At 37.1% G+C, this 11586-nt stretch overlaps 1 long non-coding RNA gene across 1 annotated transcript; it reads right to left on the bottom strand.

Moving 5' to 3' along the window:
* Positions 1–7627: 7627 nt before the first annotated feature.
* LOC131536316 (uncharacterized) lies at positions 7628–11160 on the bottom strand. The gene is made up of 3 exons (XR_009269912.1): positions 10618–11160; positions 9661–9841; positions 7628–8805 (listed from the first exon to the last, which is right to left on the bottom strand). It is a non-coding gene; the product is annotated as an uncharacterized LOC131536316 (long non-coding RNA).
* Positions 11161–11586: the final 426 nt, after the last annotated feature.

Genomic DNA, 11586 nt, shown 5'->3' with positions numbered 1-11586 from the left:
CAAGGAAAATCAAGGGAGGTTGCAGGTTCAATGATGCCGTCGTTCAACATTTTTCCTATTTGATCCTCAATCAACTGCTTTTTGGCTGGGGAGGTTCGATAAGGGGGAAGGTGAACTGGCTTGGCAATCCCCGTATCTATGGAGTGCTCAATTAGTGATGTGCGACCCAGGTGACCGTCGAAGAGGTCAGAAAAACTTTCAAGTAGCCCTGACAGCTGTTCCTTCTCAGCATTACTCAGACATGCTTCCTCAACCTTTTCTCGAAGTGCGGAAGATGGGACTTCCATAAACAACAAGCTACTTTCTAACTCCTGCACTTCCCTGCCTTCCATCTGCTCTATTAATAAAGGATCATTGCCTATGACAACAGATCTAGATGGGATGTGAATGGTGATGGAGGCACGCAACATGAAGTCCATCCCCAAGACCAAGGTTGAGGATAAGCGTGGGACAATGGCAAACCGGTGATATAAACGCTGTCCCATAAAGCCAAAAGCCAACCATGTCAGCCCTAAGGGGTAATCTGCTAGTTGGATTGGGGTGCAGACCATGGTTTAATGTTAACCTTCAGTTTGGCTTGATTCTGAACAATGCCCACTTGCACAGCAGAAAGTGATGTGCCAGTGTCAAGTGTAGCATCTAACACCTGGCCATGTAGGTTAATCTTAATTCTAAATGGAGTGTTCCAAAAAGAAGATGATGTGGGATCTTCCACATGACAAAGGACGGGTTGTTCTGGAACAGCAGCATCAGTCGGTTGAGGCAAAATTATCTTCTGGAAGGAGGATTGCCTCTGCGAATCATCCTCCCCCCCTTGGAGTTTCCCTTGTGCTCGAAAAATGGATTCCCTTCCCCTACATTGCTACTTTAGGTTTCTTTGCAAAATTTAGCTTTACTCTGCATTGAAGGCAGTGACCATTTACTTGGCCCCAGGACCACATGGAGCTTGTGAGCCCTCAGAAGAAGATCCATGCCTGAAGAAACAGAAGTTCTATAGAGGGCAACTCTATATTTTTCAAGAGAATGTTTACAAATAAGGTCGATTTGTTCTTGCTCCGGCGGAGGAGTTTTCAGTTTTCTGAAGTCACTCAGCATGTGAGCCACAAAGGTAGGAAGGGGCTCTTCGGGACTTTGTACATGGTCCAAGATACCTCTCATTATTTGTTCCTGGATATCGGAAGGAAGAAAGAGTTTCCTGAAAAAAATCACAGAACTGGGCCCATATAACGACATGTGTGTCAAGGACAGAGAACCATTTCTTTGGCTCTTTTCCCAAAAACCGTGGCAGCTCAAGAAGAATTTGAGCATCGTATAAAGCAAGGCAAGTTCTGTAAACAATGACTGATTGTAGCCAATCCTCAGGGCTAACGAGTCCATCTCCCGCAAACACAGGTGGTTCAAGTCTTGACTGGTACAGTACAGATGCAAGGATTCTGCTAGTATCACCCACATCAGAAGAATTGGGCTGTGGTGAGAAGGTCATGTTTCTATGGGAAACATCATTAGTGGTCATACCTTGTAATGACACTTGCCCTGGAGGAACATGGCTGTGTGGCGTAGAGCTGGCCATAGGAGGTAGCTGTGCATGTGGTGCTGCAGGGGTGTCGACATCAGGAGGACCAAAACGTCTTAATATACTCTGCTGCAACTGGAGAGAATCGTTGAGGCACTGTTGCAACACAGATACTTCAGCTTGTAGGAGTTCCACTTGAGTCCCCAGGCTCACCTGCTGTGGTAACTTATGTCTCTGTCTGGGAGCAGAATCTGGCAATGAGTAGGTCAAGTCAGTCTTAAGGTCTGGATGAGTAGCCACAAAGACTATAGAATACCCAAGACGTGTCACTCGTATAGTTTTGAATGGGGAAAAATGCAACGCTCAATATGGCTGCTCAAACGCAGGAAGCCCCACCTTCTGAATGAAACAGCCAATCGCTAATCGGTAAATTCAACGCGTCACTGCAGCTGCCGTTAGAAGTCCCAGTTGCTATAGAAACAGTCAGCGTTCTGAGACGTGCGCTGAGGACTGCACATGCGCACTGGCTGATCTAGCCTGAAAAATAAGCTTTTTATGACGCTATTTGAGCAAAAGAAACAACATTTATGATACAGTTGTTGACTTGCATGCCCGAGAGGCGTTTCAAAGATGGCCACTAAACGACATGACTTGTCTTAAAGAGACTTTGGTAACCATCACAGTAAACGTGCATTCACATAAACAGCAGCATAACAATTGTAAAAATTCTAAATGTAACCCAGAAAAATATAAACTGCTATTAAAATGCACACACCAATAAAATCAGCAACAAAATTCAACAATCTCGCATCAACAATCCTTTTAAGTTGGTAATGGTAGTAAAACCTTTTCACCGTCTCTTTTACATGAGCTTAGTAAAAAAAATTTACCTCAATAGACCCAGAGTAAGAGAATATTTTTCTTTAAATTGAATAAAAATGTTTTTAAGTCATCTGACCACGCAAATATGCCCAAAGTTAAAAATTACTCTTCAGTCCAGCGGAAGTAAATTCAGCTCACGATGAAGAAAAAGAAAACTGTTCCAACAGGTGTATTGTCTCCTCAAAGTGTTCAAAACGCAGTTCCCATGCACCAAAATGAACCACGAACAGTCTTTGAAAAAAAAAATCTTTGCTATTCACTTGGGCAGTCAAGTTCAACGCACACACACAAAATCTGTGCTTGAAATATCCCAGGAAGGTTATAAAAAAAATGTCAGTCTGCACTTGGGAAACAGGCAAGGAAAAATTTGCAATTAGATCACTCCCTCAAAAAGCAAAATAATCCTTTGTCCCCAATCAAACCATTTAAAAAAACGTCACCAATCAGCTTGTAATTCGATATCAAAATGTCCGATGAAGCACAAAATCTTCTGTAGTAATCAAATGTAAAAAGTAATCCGCTGTTTTCATCACATTAAAGAAAAGTTGCGTAATCCACTCACGCAGAAATACAGGCGTTCCTCGCACACATGGCACCCAGCGTTAATGAGCTAATCTCACTAGCTCCAACGATGTTGATTGAACACTCTCACAGTTCCCCAACTCTCGTAGTTTTAGGGTTTTATCGCCACAGATTCCACATAGATGACAGATCCAGCTTCAGTTGTTCGGGCACCAATTGTAACACTCTGACCTGGATAACTCGTTAAATCCATGAAATGAAAGAGGTGGAAAACGAAAAGTTGGTGTCCCACACATTTAATGGTTGGTATTCGACAGCGCGCTCTTCTCATACATGAGAGATTAACTCTTTCTTGGCGTTACAAATAAAAGTAAAGACAAAATAATAACAAGAAGGCAGAGCGAATTTATCATCCGTGGGGGGTTCTCATTTCACAGTCACGTAGTCCTTCTACGTCATCACCATATAGTGCACATTATAAGTGAAGTGATCAGTCTCTTGTGATGCATGCAAATACATAGTCTTGGCCATTACAGCACACCAGTTCATGGGGGGGGGGGTTGAGGGGGTGTGTTGATTTTGCACTCCAGATGTTTTAGAGTTTCACCCCTTCATTGCTGTGCATTTTTTTTTCTGCATCGTGGAGGACAAAAAAATTCTGTATTTTCATTTCCCATTCATTTCCTATGGTAGGTCATTTTTGACTATTGACTAGTGTGACTATTTTTTTTTTCGAATCATGCCATCAATTTTTGGGTGTGTTCACATACCAAGTTCCATAAAAGTCACCAAGTTTCGTACCATTCCGATAAAGTTACGATTTTGAAAATTTCCAAATTGACCGAAGATCGCACAAGTAAAAGGTGCAAATCACATGTAGGCCTATATTTACTCAAGTTTCAGAATAACTATTGCACACTATTCCCTTGCGACATTTCAGTTAGAATGTAGTGACAGGGAAGAGGAAGTAAGTGGAAGAGATGAAAGCTTGCAGTCTGAGGTATGTGTACCACACAGGGGAGATCCAGTGAGAGTGATTATTGACCTCTGTCCCTCAGGATTCCAGTGGGATGTGAGAATGAACTGAGACTCTTATCAGGCCTATATTAGCCTGCTTTTAGACAGAGAGATAGCAGGGGAGTGAGAGATGGACACTACTGGTGAAGTGAGAAAAGAGAAACAGCTCTTGCAGGTGGAAGAGGCAAAAACCTATTATAGCCCCGTTCGTCTGACACATGTTCTATAATCAAGTGAAAAATATAGCATGTGGCTGTACAGCAAAATGACCTTCTGCTTCTACCTGTGAAATATAACAGCATGTGTTAGATTGAGAGTGTACTAGAAAACACATGCACACAGACACACACATACACGGCGTGAGATGCACTGAGAATGTTTAATCTCCTTCTTGACCTCAGATCTCCCTCACACGTTTGAACAGCCCAGTCCCACAGCGTCGCAGTAAATGTTAGCATTAGCATTTTGGCATTTCAAGTGTGTTTGCAACACTGAGTGTGTGCGTGAGTGTGTGTGCTTATATCAGTGGAGAAAAAATATTATAGGTCCTATCTCCTTACACACACTCGTTGACCTCTGTGACCCTATAGCTCACTAAGGCACAAAGCAAGATGGGGGAAGAGAGAGAGAGAGAGAAGGAAACAGAAGATTCATTTGGAGTTCCTGATGTAAATGGGCTGTAGGTGTCGACTGAGTCAATGAAACTGGGGTGTGTTGTAACACATTTAGTGTCAGTAACTATAACTTTTTGTTTTTCTCTTATTTGTAACATTGATAATGATATCATATAATTTTGACTTTATATCTCACAATATCTCACAATTTAACTTCAATATCTTATAATAGTGACTTAAGTCACAATAGTGACTTTATATCTCCCAATTATGACATTATATAACAATACTGATTTTATATATAACAAGACTTTAATAGGCTATCTTATAATCGTGGCTTGGGATTTCACAATATTTATGTCACGAATCTGGTCCGTGGCCTTCCGTCCGATTGCTACCAGAGGTCGCCCTTCCAATATATTGACTCTCACACTACACAGACTGTTTCATGTTACCTTGGACTACATTTCCCACATGCTATTTCATTAATCACACGCACACCTGTAGTCAATTACACATGCTATATAACACCCACTTAGATCCTTCTCAAATCGCCGAGTATTGTCTGCGTTTATTGCTCTCCTAGTGATAGTACTTTATGGAGCCAGTTTATTGTCAGAGTTTTGTCTAGTTCATTGCTCTAGTCAGTCTGGTTACTTCTAGTTTTGCCTGATTGTCTGTTTCCTGATCGCTTGTCTGTAATGGATTGCTCTCTCGTCTTGTTACGTTCGCGATCGATCGATCGATCCACGCCTGTTTACTTGAGTACTCTTCTGTCTTGCCCTCTATATACCTGTTTGCCATTTGTCCGAAACTTGCCTGTGTCGACCATGTTTAGTAATAAAGCTTTGCAAATAGATCCGCATGCTTCTCGCTTCAGTTACTCCATAACAATTTACTTTATATCTCACAATATTTCAAAATTAGTCTTCTTATCTCCCAATTATGACTTTATATCACAATAGTGACTTTATATTTTACAATATCTCAGAATTTGACTTTCACATCTTATAATAGTGACTTAATATCTCACAACAGTGACTTTATATCTCACAATATCTCACAATTGTACTTTATCTCACAATTTGATTTTCATTTTATCTTATAATTGTGACTTCATATCTCACAATAGTGACTTAATATCTTATAGAGTGACTCTAATAACTTACAATTATGACTTTGTGTCTCCCAATTATGCCTATATATGACTAATACCTCTGACTTATAAGTCTTATAATAGTGACTTTATATATCACAATATAGACTTTATATCTCGCAGAGTGATGTCAGTATATTTTAATTGTAATTTTATCTCTCACAATAGTGAATTTATCTCTCCCAGGTATGACTTTAAATATAACAATAGTGACTTTATATCTCACAATTTGATTTAATATCTTTAAATCAATTAAATCTGATTATAATTGTGATGTCAGCTCTCACAATATTTAATTTATATCTCACAATATTCCATAATTTGTCTTTGTATCTCCCAGTTATGACTTTATATCACAATAGTGACTTTATATCTTACAATAGTCACTTTCTACCTCACAATATCTCATTTTACTTTAATATCTCACAATTTTACTTTAATTTTTATCTTATAATTGTGACTTCATATCTCACAATAGTGACTTTATATCTAACAGATTGTCTCTAATATCTTACAATTGTGACTTTATGTCTCCCATTTATGACAATATATTGCACAATAGTGGCAATATCTCTGGCTATAAGTTGACTTTAATATGTTATAATAGTGACTTTATATCTCACAATATAGACTTTACAGATTGATGTCAATATATTTTAACTGTGATATATATTTTTGATTGTGACTATATCTTTTTAATTGTGACTTTATCTCTCACAATAGTGACTTTGTATCGCACAACTTTATATCTCGCAATATTTCACAGTTTGACTTCAATATATTACAATTGTGACTCTATATCTTTAAAAAATAATTTATATTTTACAACAGTTACTTTATATCTCCCAGTTAGAATTCACATCTCACAATAGTGTCTTTATATCACACAATAGTGACTTTATTACCATATTTATCTGATTCAATTTAATGTATTTTAAAAAACTTAGCCCCAAATGGTGTAAAAATACAAGGAGGGCTGTTGTTACAACTTAAAACCTTTAACATACTAAAGGAGTGTGCTGTAAGTGTTGGTGGGGTGGGTTGTAACATTAGTTTAAATCAATTATGAATTTATGGTGATTTACTCGTTGAAAAAACCTACTGTTAATCAGCGCCTCGAGTTTCTAAATGTGTCTATAAGATTAATTTTAAATGATGTCTTAAATGCTTGCTGAAAGCAAAGTGTCAGGATGAATGGAAAACAAGATAAATATCATCCCTTTTATTTAGCCCTAACATAAAGGTCTTCTCATAACTTCGCCCCCACACAATGATGCATGCTGGAAATAACATTTATCCCTGGTGGCTGCTTTTGCTGTTTGTAAGTGTGTCCATATGCATCTGTGTGTTATTGTGTAAAGCAGTGTAACAATGGTTTCTATTAGAAATTGCCGACTATGTCAGTTCAACGTAGTGGGCTTTTCTCATTCTAGCAATTCCACACAATGGAGGCTAAAGGTTTTATCACAGCACAAGTCAGAGATATAATTAAACTGTCCTGTGTACACCACTTAGCTTGGGTTAGCACATCAGCTGAAGTGCCACTTCAAGTGAGACACAAGTACATAATGGCTGGTTTTATAATTTCACGGTAAATGTAGTATGGTTTCATGCCTTGTATGCTAAACACAATAGATTCATGCTGACGGTTCTTTATGAGTGCAGTTTGTTGCTCAAGTGTGACCATCAACTACGTGACTGATTCATTCCTAATACTACTAAGCAGTGTGTCTCTGAGTGTGAATGACTAAACCTATAACCCAATAAATGATTTAACCAATGCAATGTTCTTATTTTTACTGACATATTTCCTATTGAAACAAGTTAGAGCAAGACATATCATACTTAAATAGCCAATAGACTATACACTCTTAAAAATAAAGGTTCCAAAAGTGCACTGTTAAAAATTGTCCTGTTAAAAAACAGTAAATAACTGGCAGCTTGGTTGCCAGCAAGGAACTGTAAAATTAACTGTGTCTTACTGTTGGTGAAATTTACAGTTGACTACTGTTTTCGCAAATACTTTTTTTGCTCTTCTTCACAACTAAACAAACAATGTGTAAACTACAATACAAATATACTATGCCATTGTGTACGCTATTGAATAATGGCCTGCTAGTAAAAAGGACAACATTTTCTTCTTGGTTTTTAATATATATTTGTACCCTTTGAAATAGTGACTTGAAATGTAACACAAGTAAAGCAGCTTTAAAGTGTTGATTCAAAACTTGTTTTGCTTTATTAAAAAAAAAAAACTTTCTTAGAAAAAACATTAAAGACAATAATTGAAATTTAAGGGGAAGAAGTGGTCATAACAGAAATAAACTCAACATATTCCCCAAATCAGATTCTGACTTACAGAACATTGGTACAAAATGAAAAAAATTGTAAAATAAAGCCCAAAGCTTATTACATTTATGACAATAAATGTACATTTCAGCTGTATAAATGATAAATAAATTGCTTTAACTCTTTAACAATTAATTCTAATAGGTCATGCAGGCTGTCCAAAAAAATAACTCTGGACACAAAGATTAAGTGAAAAACTTAGAGAACACCTGAGTAAATGTTTTTGAGTGAATAGAAATTAATGAATACCTGAAAAAATAGAGATCAAGAGACTGTGTGTGTGGGTGTGTGCACGCACATTTTTGTGACAAATGAGGACATAAATTTGTGTAATGACAGGTATTACAAGGAGCAGGTGACTTTTCAGGACATTACCCCATGTCCCCACTTTTCAAAAGGCTTATAAATCACACAAAATGGAGTGTATTGAAAATCTGAAATAGCACAAAGTTCGCTGTAAAGGGTAGGTTTAGGTGTAGGGCAATAGCACATACAGTTTTTACAGTATAAAAACCATTACGCTTATGGGATGTCCCCACTTTTCACAAAAACAAACGTGTGTGTGTGATGTGAGTGTGTGGTCTGTGGTGTGTAATACTTGTATAAAGTCCAACTCAAAATCCATAAATTTTTTTAAGTAGACTGCAGACACGAGGGTTCACGGTTTTCTTTTTCTGGGTGACCTTCCCCGTCCACTTTGATATGACTCCTCCAGCCCTGGTCCCTTTTCCGGATTTATCTCGATGAACCACCTGAAAAACAAATGTGTGTGTTTAGAATTAGTGTGGAGGGGAAAAAAAGATGGTAACACTTTATCTTAGGGTCTCTTAACTAGTTGCTTATTAGCTAGCATATTACTAGACTATTAGCCATTTATTAGCACTAATTAAGCACATAGTAATGCCTTATTCTGCATGACCTTATTCTACATCCCTAATCCTACCCAATACCTAAACTTAACAACTACCTTACTAACTGTTAATAAGCAGAAAATTAGGAATTTATTGAGGGAAAAGTCGTAGTTAATGGTGAATAAGTGTTCCCTATTCTAAAGTGTTGCCAAAAAGGGTACTCACGGATAACATATAAATATTAAAAGTATATAAAATTATATTCTTGTATCAAGAACACTTCACTTTACTTTGTCAGGAAAGGAAAGCTTTCTTAAGAAGCTCCAACACTCAGATCTTTTGGACTGAATGATGTGTTTCAGTCTAGATTAAAGATATCTCTTTGTTCAAGCATTGACATAACACATCTTATACCCTACTATTTTAGCCATGTCTGACAGAACTGTAACATATGCACATGATCATCATTTTAATGATGAAGGATGGGTCCTAGATGAATCTGCTTCCTTTCAAGGTTTCCACCAACGCCTCACCACCGATAGACATTTTATTTCCTTGACATTCACCTACTGCTCACTGGGGCTCAAATATTTGATAGGAAATTTCTCTATTTGATGCTATTCCCTGTTTATTAGGGCCAAATGTTTCAATGAAACATACATTTTCTGTATAGCTGCTTTAAAAATATATGTATTGTAAAAGTGATATAGAAATAAAATGTGAAGTGAATTGAATGTATGCATCCAAGTATCTAACCTTTGAATAATTTCCAACATGCATGCGTCTTCAGCTTGGTATTGAAGATTGAAATTGTTGTAAGTAGAAAAATCAGCTGCAAGCCCAGACAGAAAAGCTGGCTGGATGCCCTCACAAATGATGTGCTCCTCAAGGCTGATCATCCAGTGCTGGATTCTTCTTCCTGGTGTTTCACCTGAACCTTTAAAAAGAAAAACACATTTAATGTTTTAATTTAATTCACATTTAATTTCAGCATTGACATAACATTAATTTGACATTGCCAGATTACAATTGAATGCAAAGAAAACTAAAATCATTGTAAACAGTCACAGAGTTCAGCACTTCTAACATAAGAAAAGCATTTCAACATGGACTGGTCTGGACAGACCTTTAAGTCAAAATGTGTATACTGTAAATTGTGTATTGTAAAATTTATTTTCATTTATATTCAGACAACAAAGAAAGCCCATCCACTGAAAGTCCACACAAGTGCATGGTAAATAAAAACTCAATTTCAAACATGCTAGCTTTACACATGAAAACATTGGTTCTCATACTTAGCTTTCGTGTTTACATTTTTAAGTGCTCCAAGCATATGATTTCCAATTCAGAAATCCAGCTAATAAGTATTCTATCACTTTAAATACAAAACCAACATGGATTGATGCAAAAACATAACCAACATAAAAACAATATAAGCACAACAGTAAAAATCCCCCTTAGAATAAGCATGTCATACAAGAACATGCTTACCCAAATTTGCAATCACAATGACACCGAAATTTTGAGTTTGTTCGTTTGTTTTTTTCAAACAGTGGAGGTTTAACGCGTTAGCAAATTCTGCAAACTGATAGCCTATTAGCAAACAACACCGGCCATTTCAGCATGTTACAGAGACATCGATGTGATTTCAATGCAACAGTGTTTGAAAACTTAACTTTGCATAGGAATTATCTCATAACGAATGAAACTCACCCTGTAATTGGGAATAATATAATCCGAGTCACAGAGTCAGAAATCCAGTTGCACTCGATGATGTCGCATTTGGCGCGTTTATCACTGAAAAGAGCAAATAAAAGATAGTGTCACTTCCGATATCCACTATACAGATTAGTTGCAGTAGCAAATGTAATGTATTTTGTCTATGAAATCGCGCAAAGCAAAGGGGAATTTACCTGTTAACAAGACGGATGAAAGTCCCGGCGTGCTCACTGCAGTTTACAAAAATACTGGATAGTAATGTTTTATTTCCTTCGAGTTATAAATACAGTAGAATGCCGTTATATTGTGTCTACGTCATTTCACAAAAACGAAAAAAACAGTAATGTACTGCTTTTGAACATAACAGGATTATACTGTTGAAATTCTGCCGTAAATTAACAGCAATTTTTAACAGTGTGGGTTTTCACAGCGATGCCATAGAAGAACCATGCAGTTTTGGTTACCCAAAGAACCTTTCAGTGAACAGTTCTTAAAATAACCATTTTTTCTTAGTGTGAAGAACATTTTAATAATCAAAAGGACCTTTTTCCACTGTAAAGAACCTTTTGTGGAATGAAAAGCTTCCATGGATAATAAAGGTTCTTTGTGGAACCCTTGATGCCAATAAAGAACCTTTATTTTAAAGAGTGTAACTTTTAGTCACTATACTGTATGTGCTATTAGGGGGAGTGACATTCTCATATAGAGAGCATTTGATTGGACAAAAAACTTGTTTATTTAACAGTTAGTTCCGGTCCTCTAACTTGATTAGCCGAGTGACGTTCCAAGAGAATTGATGTTTAGTATATCATCTAAATACCAAATTGAAAGATTATAAAAGGCAACAGAGTGTAAAAAGAATGTTTTATGTGTCTAGATGAAACAAAAAGACTAAGACTCTTATTTCACAGTTGAGTGAGGGTTCAAAATGAGGGTCATGTATCATAGGTGTATGTGGTGAGG

This window comes from Onychostoma macrolepis, chromosome 03, assembly GCF_012432095.1.
Source record: "Onychostoma macrolepis isolate SWU-2019 chromosome 03, ASM1243209v1, whole genome shotgun sequence".
NCBI lineage: Eukaryota > Metazoa > Chordata > Actinopteri > Cypriniformes > Cyprinidae > Onychostoma > Onychostoma macrolepis.
Note: the sequence above shows the minus strand (reverse complement) of the source record. Positions and strands in the feature narration are given on the sequence as shown.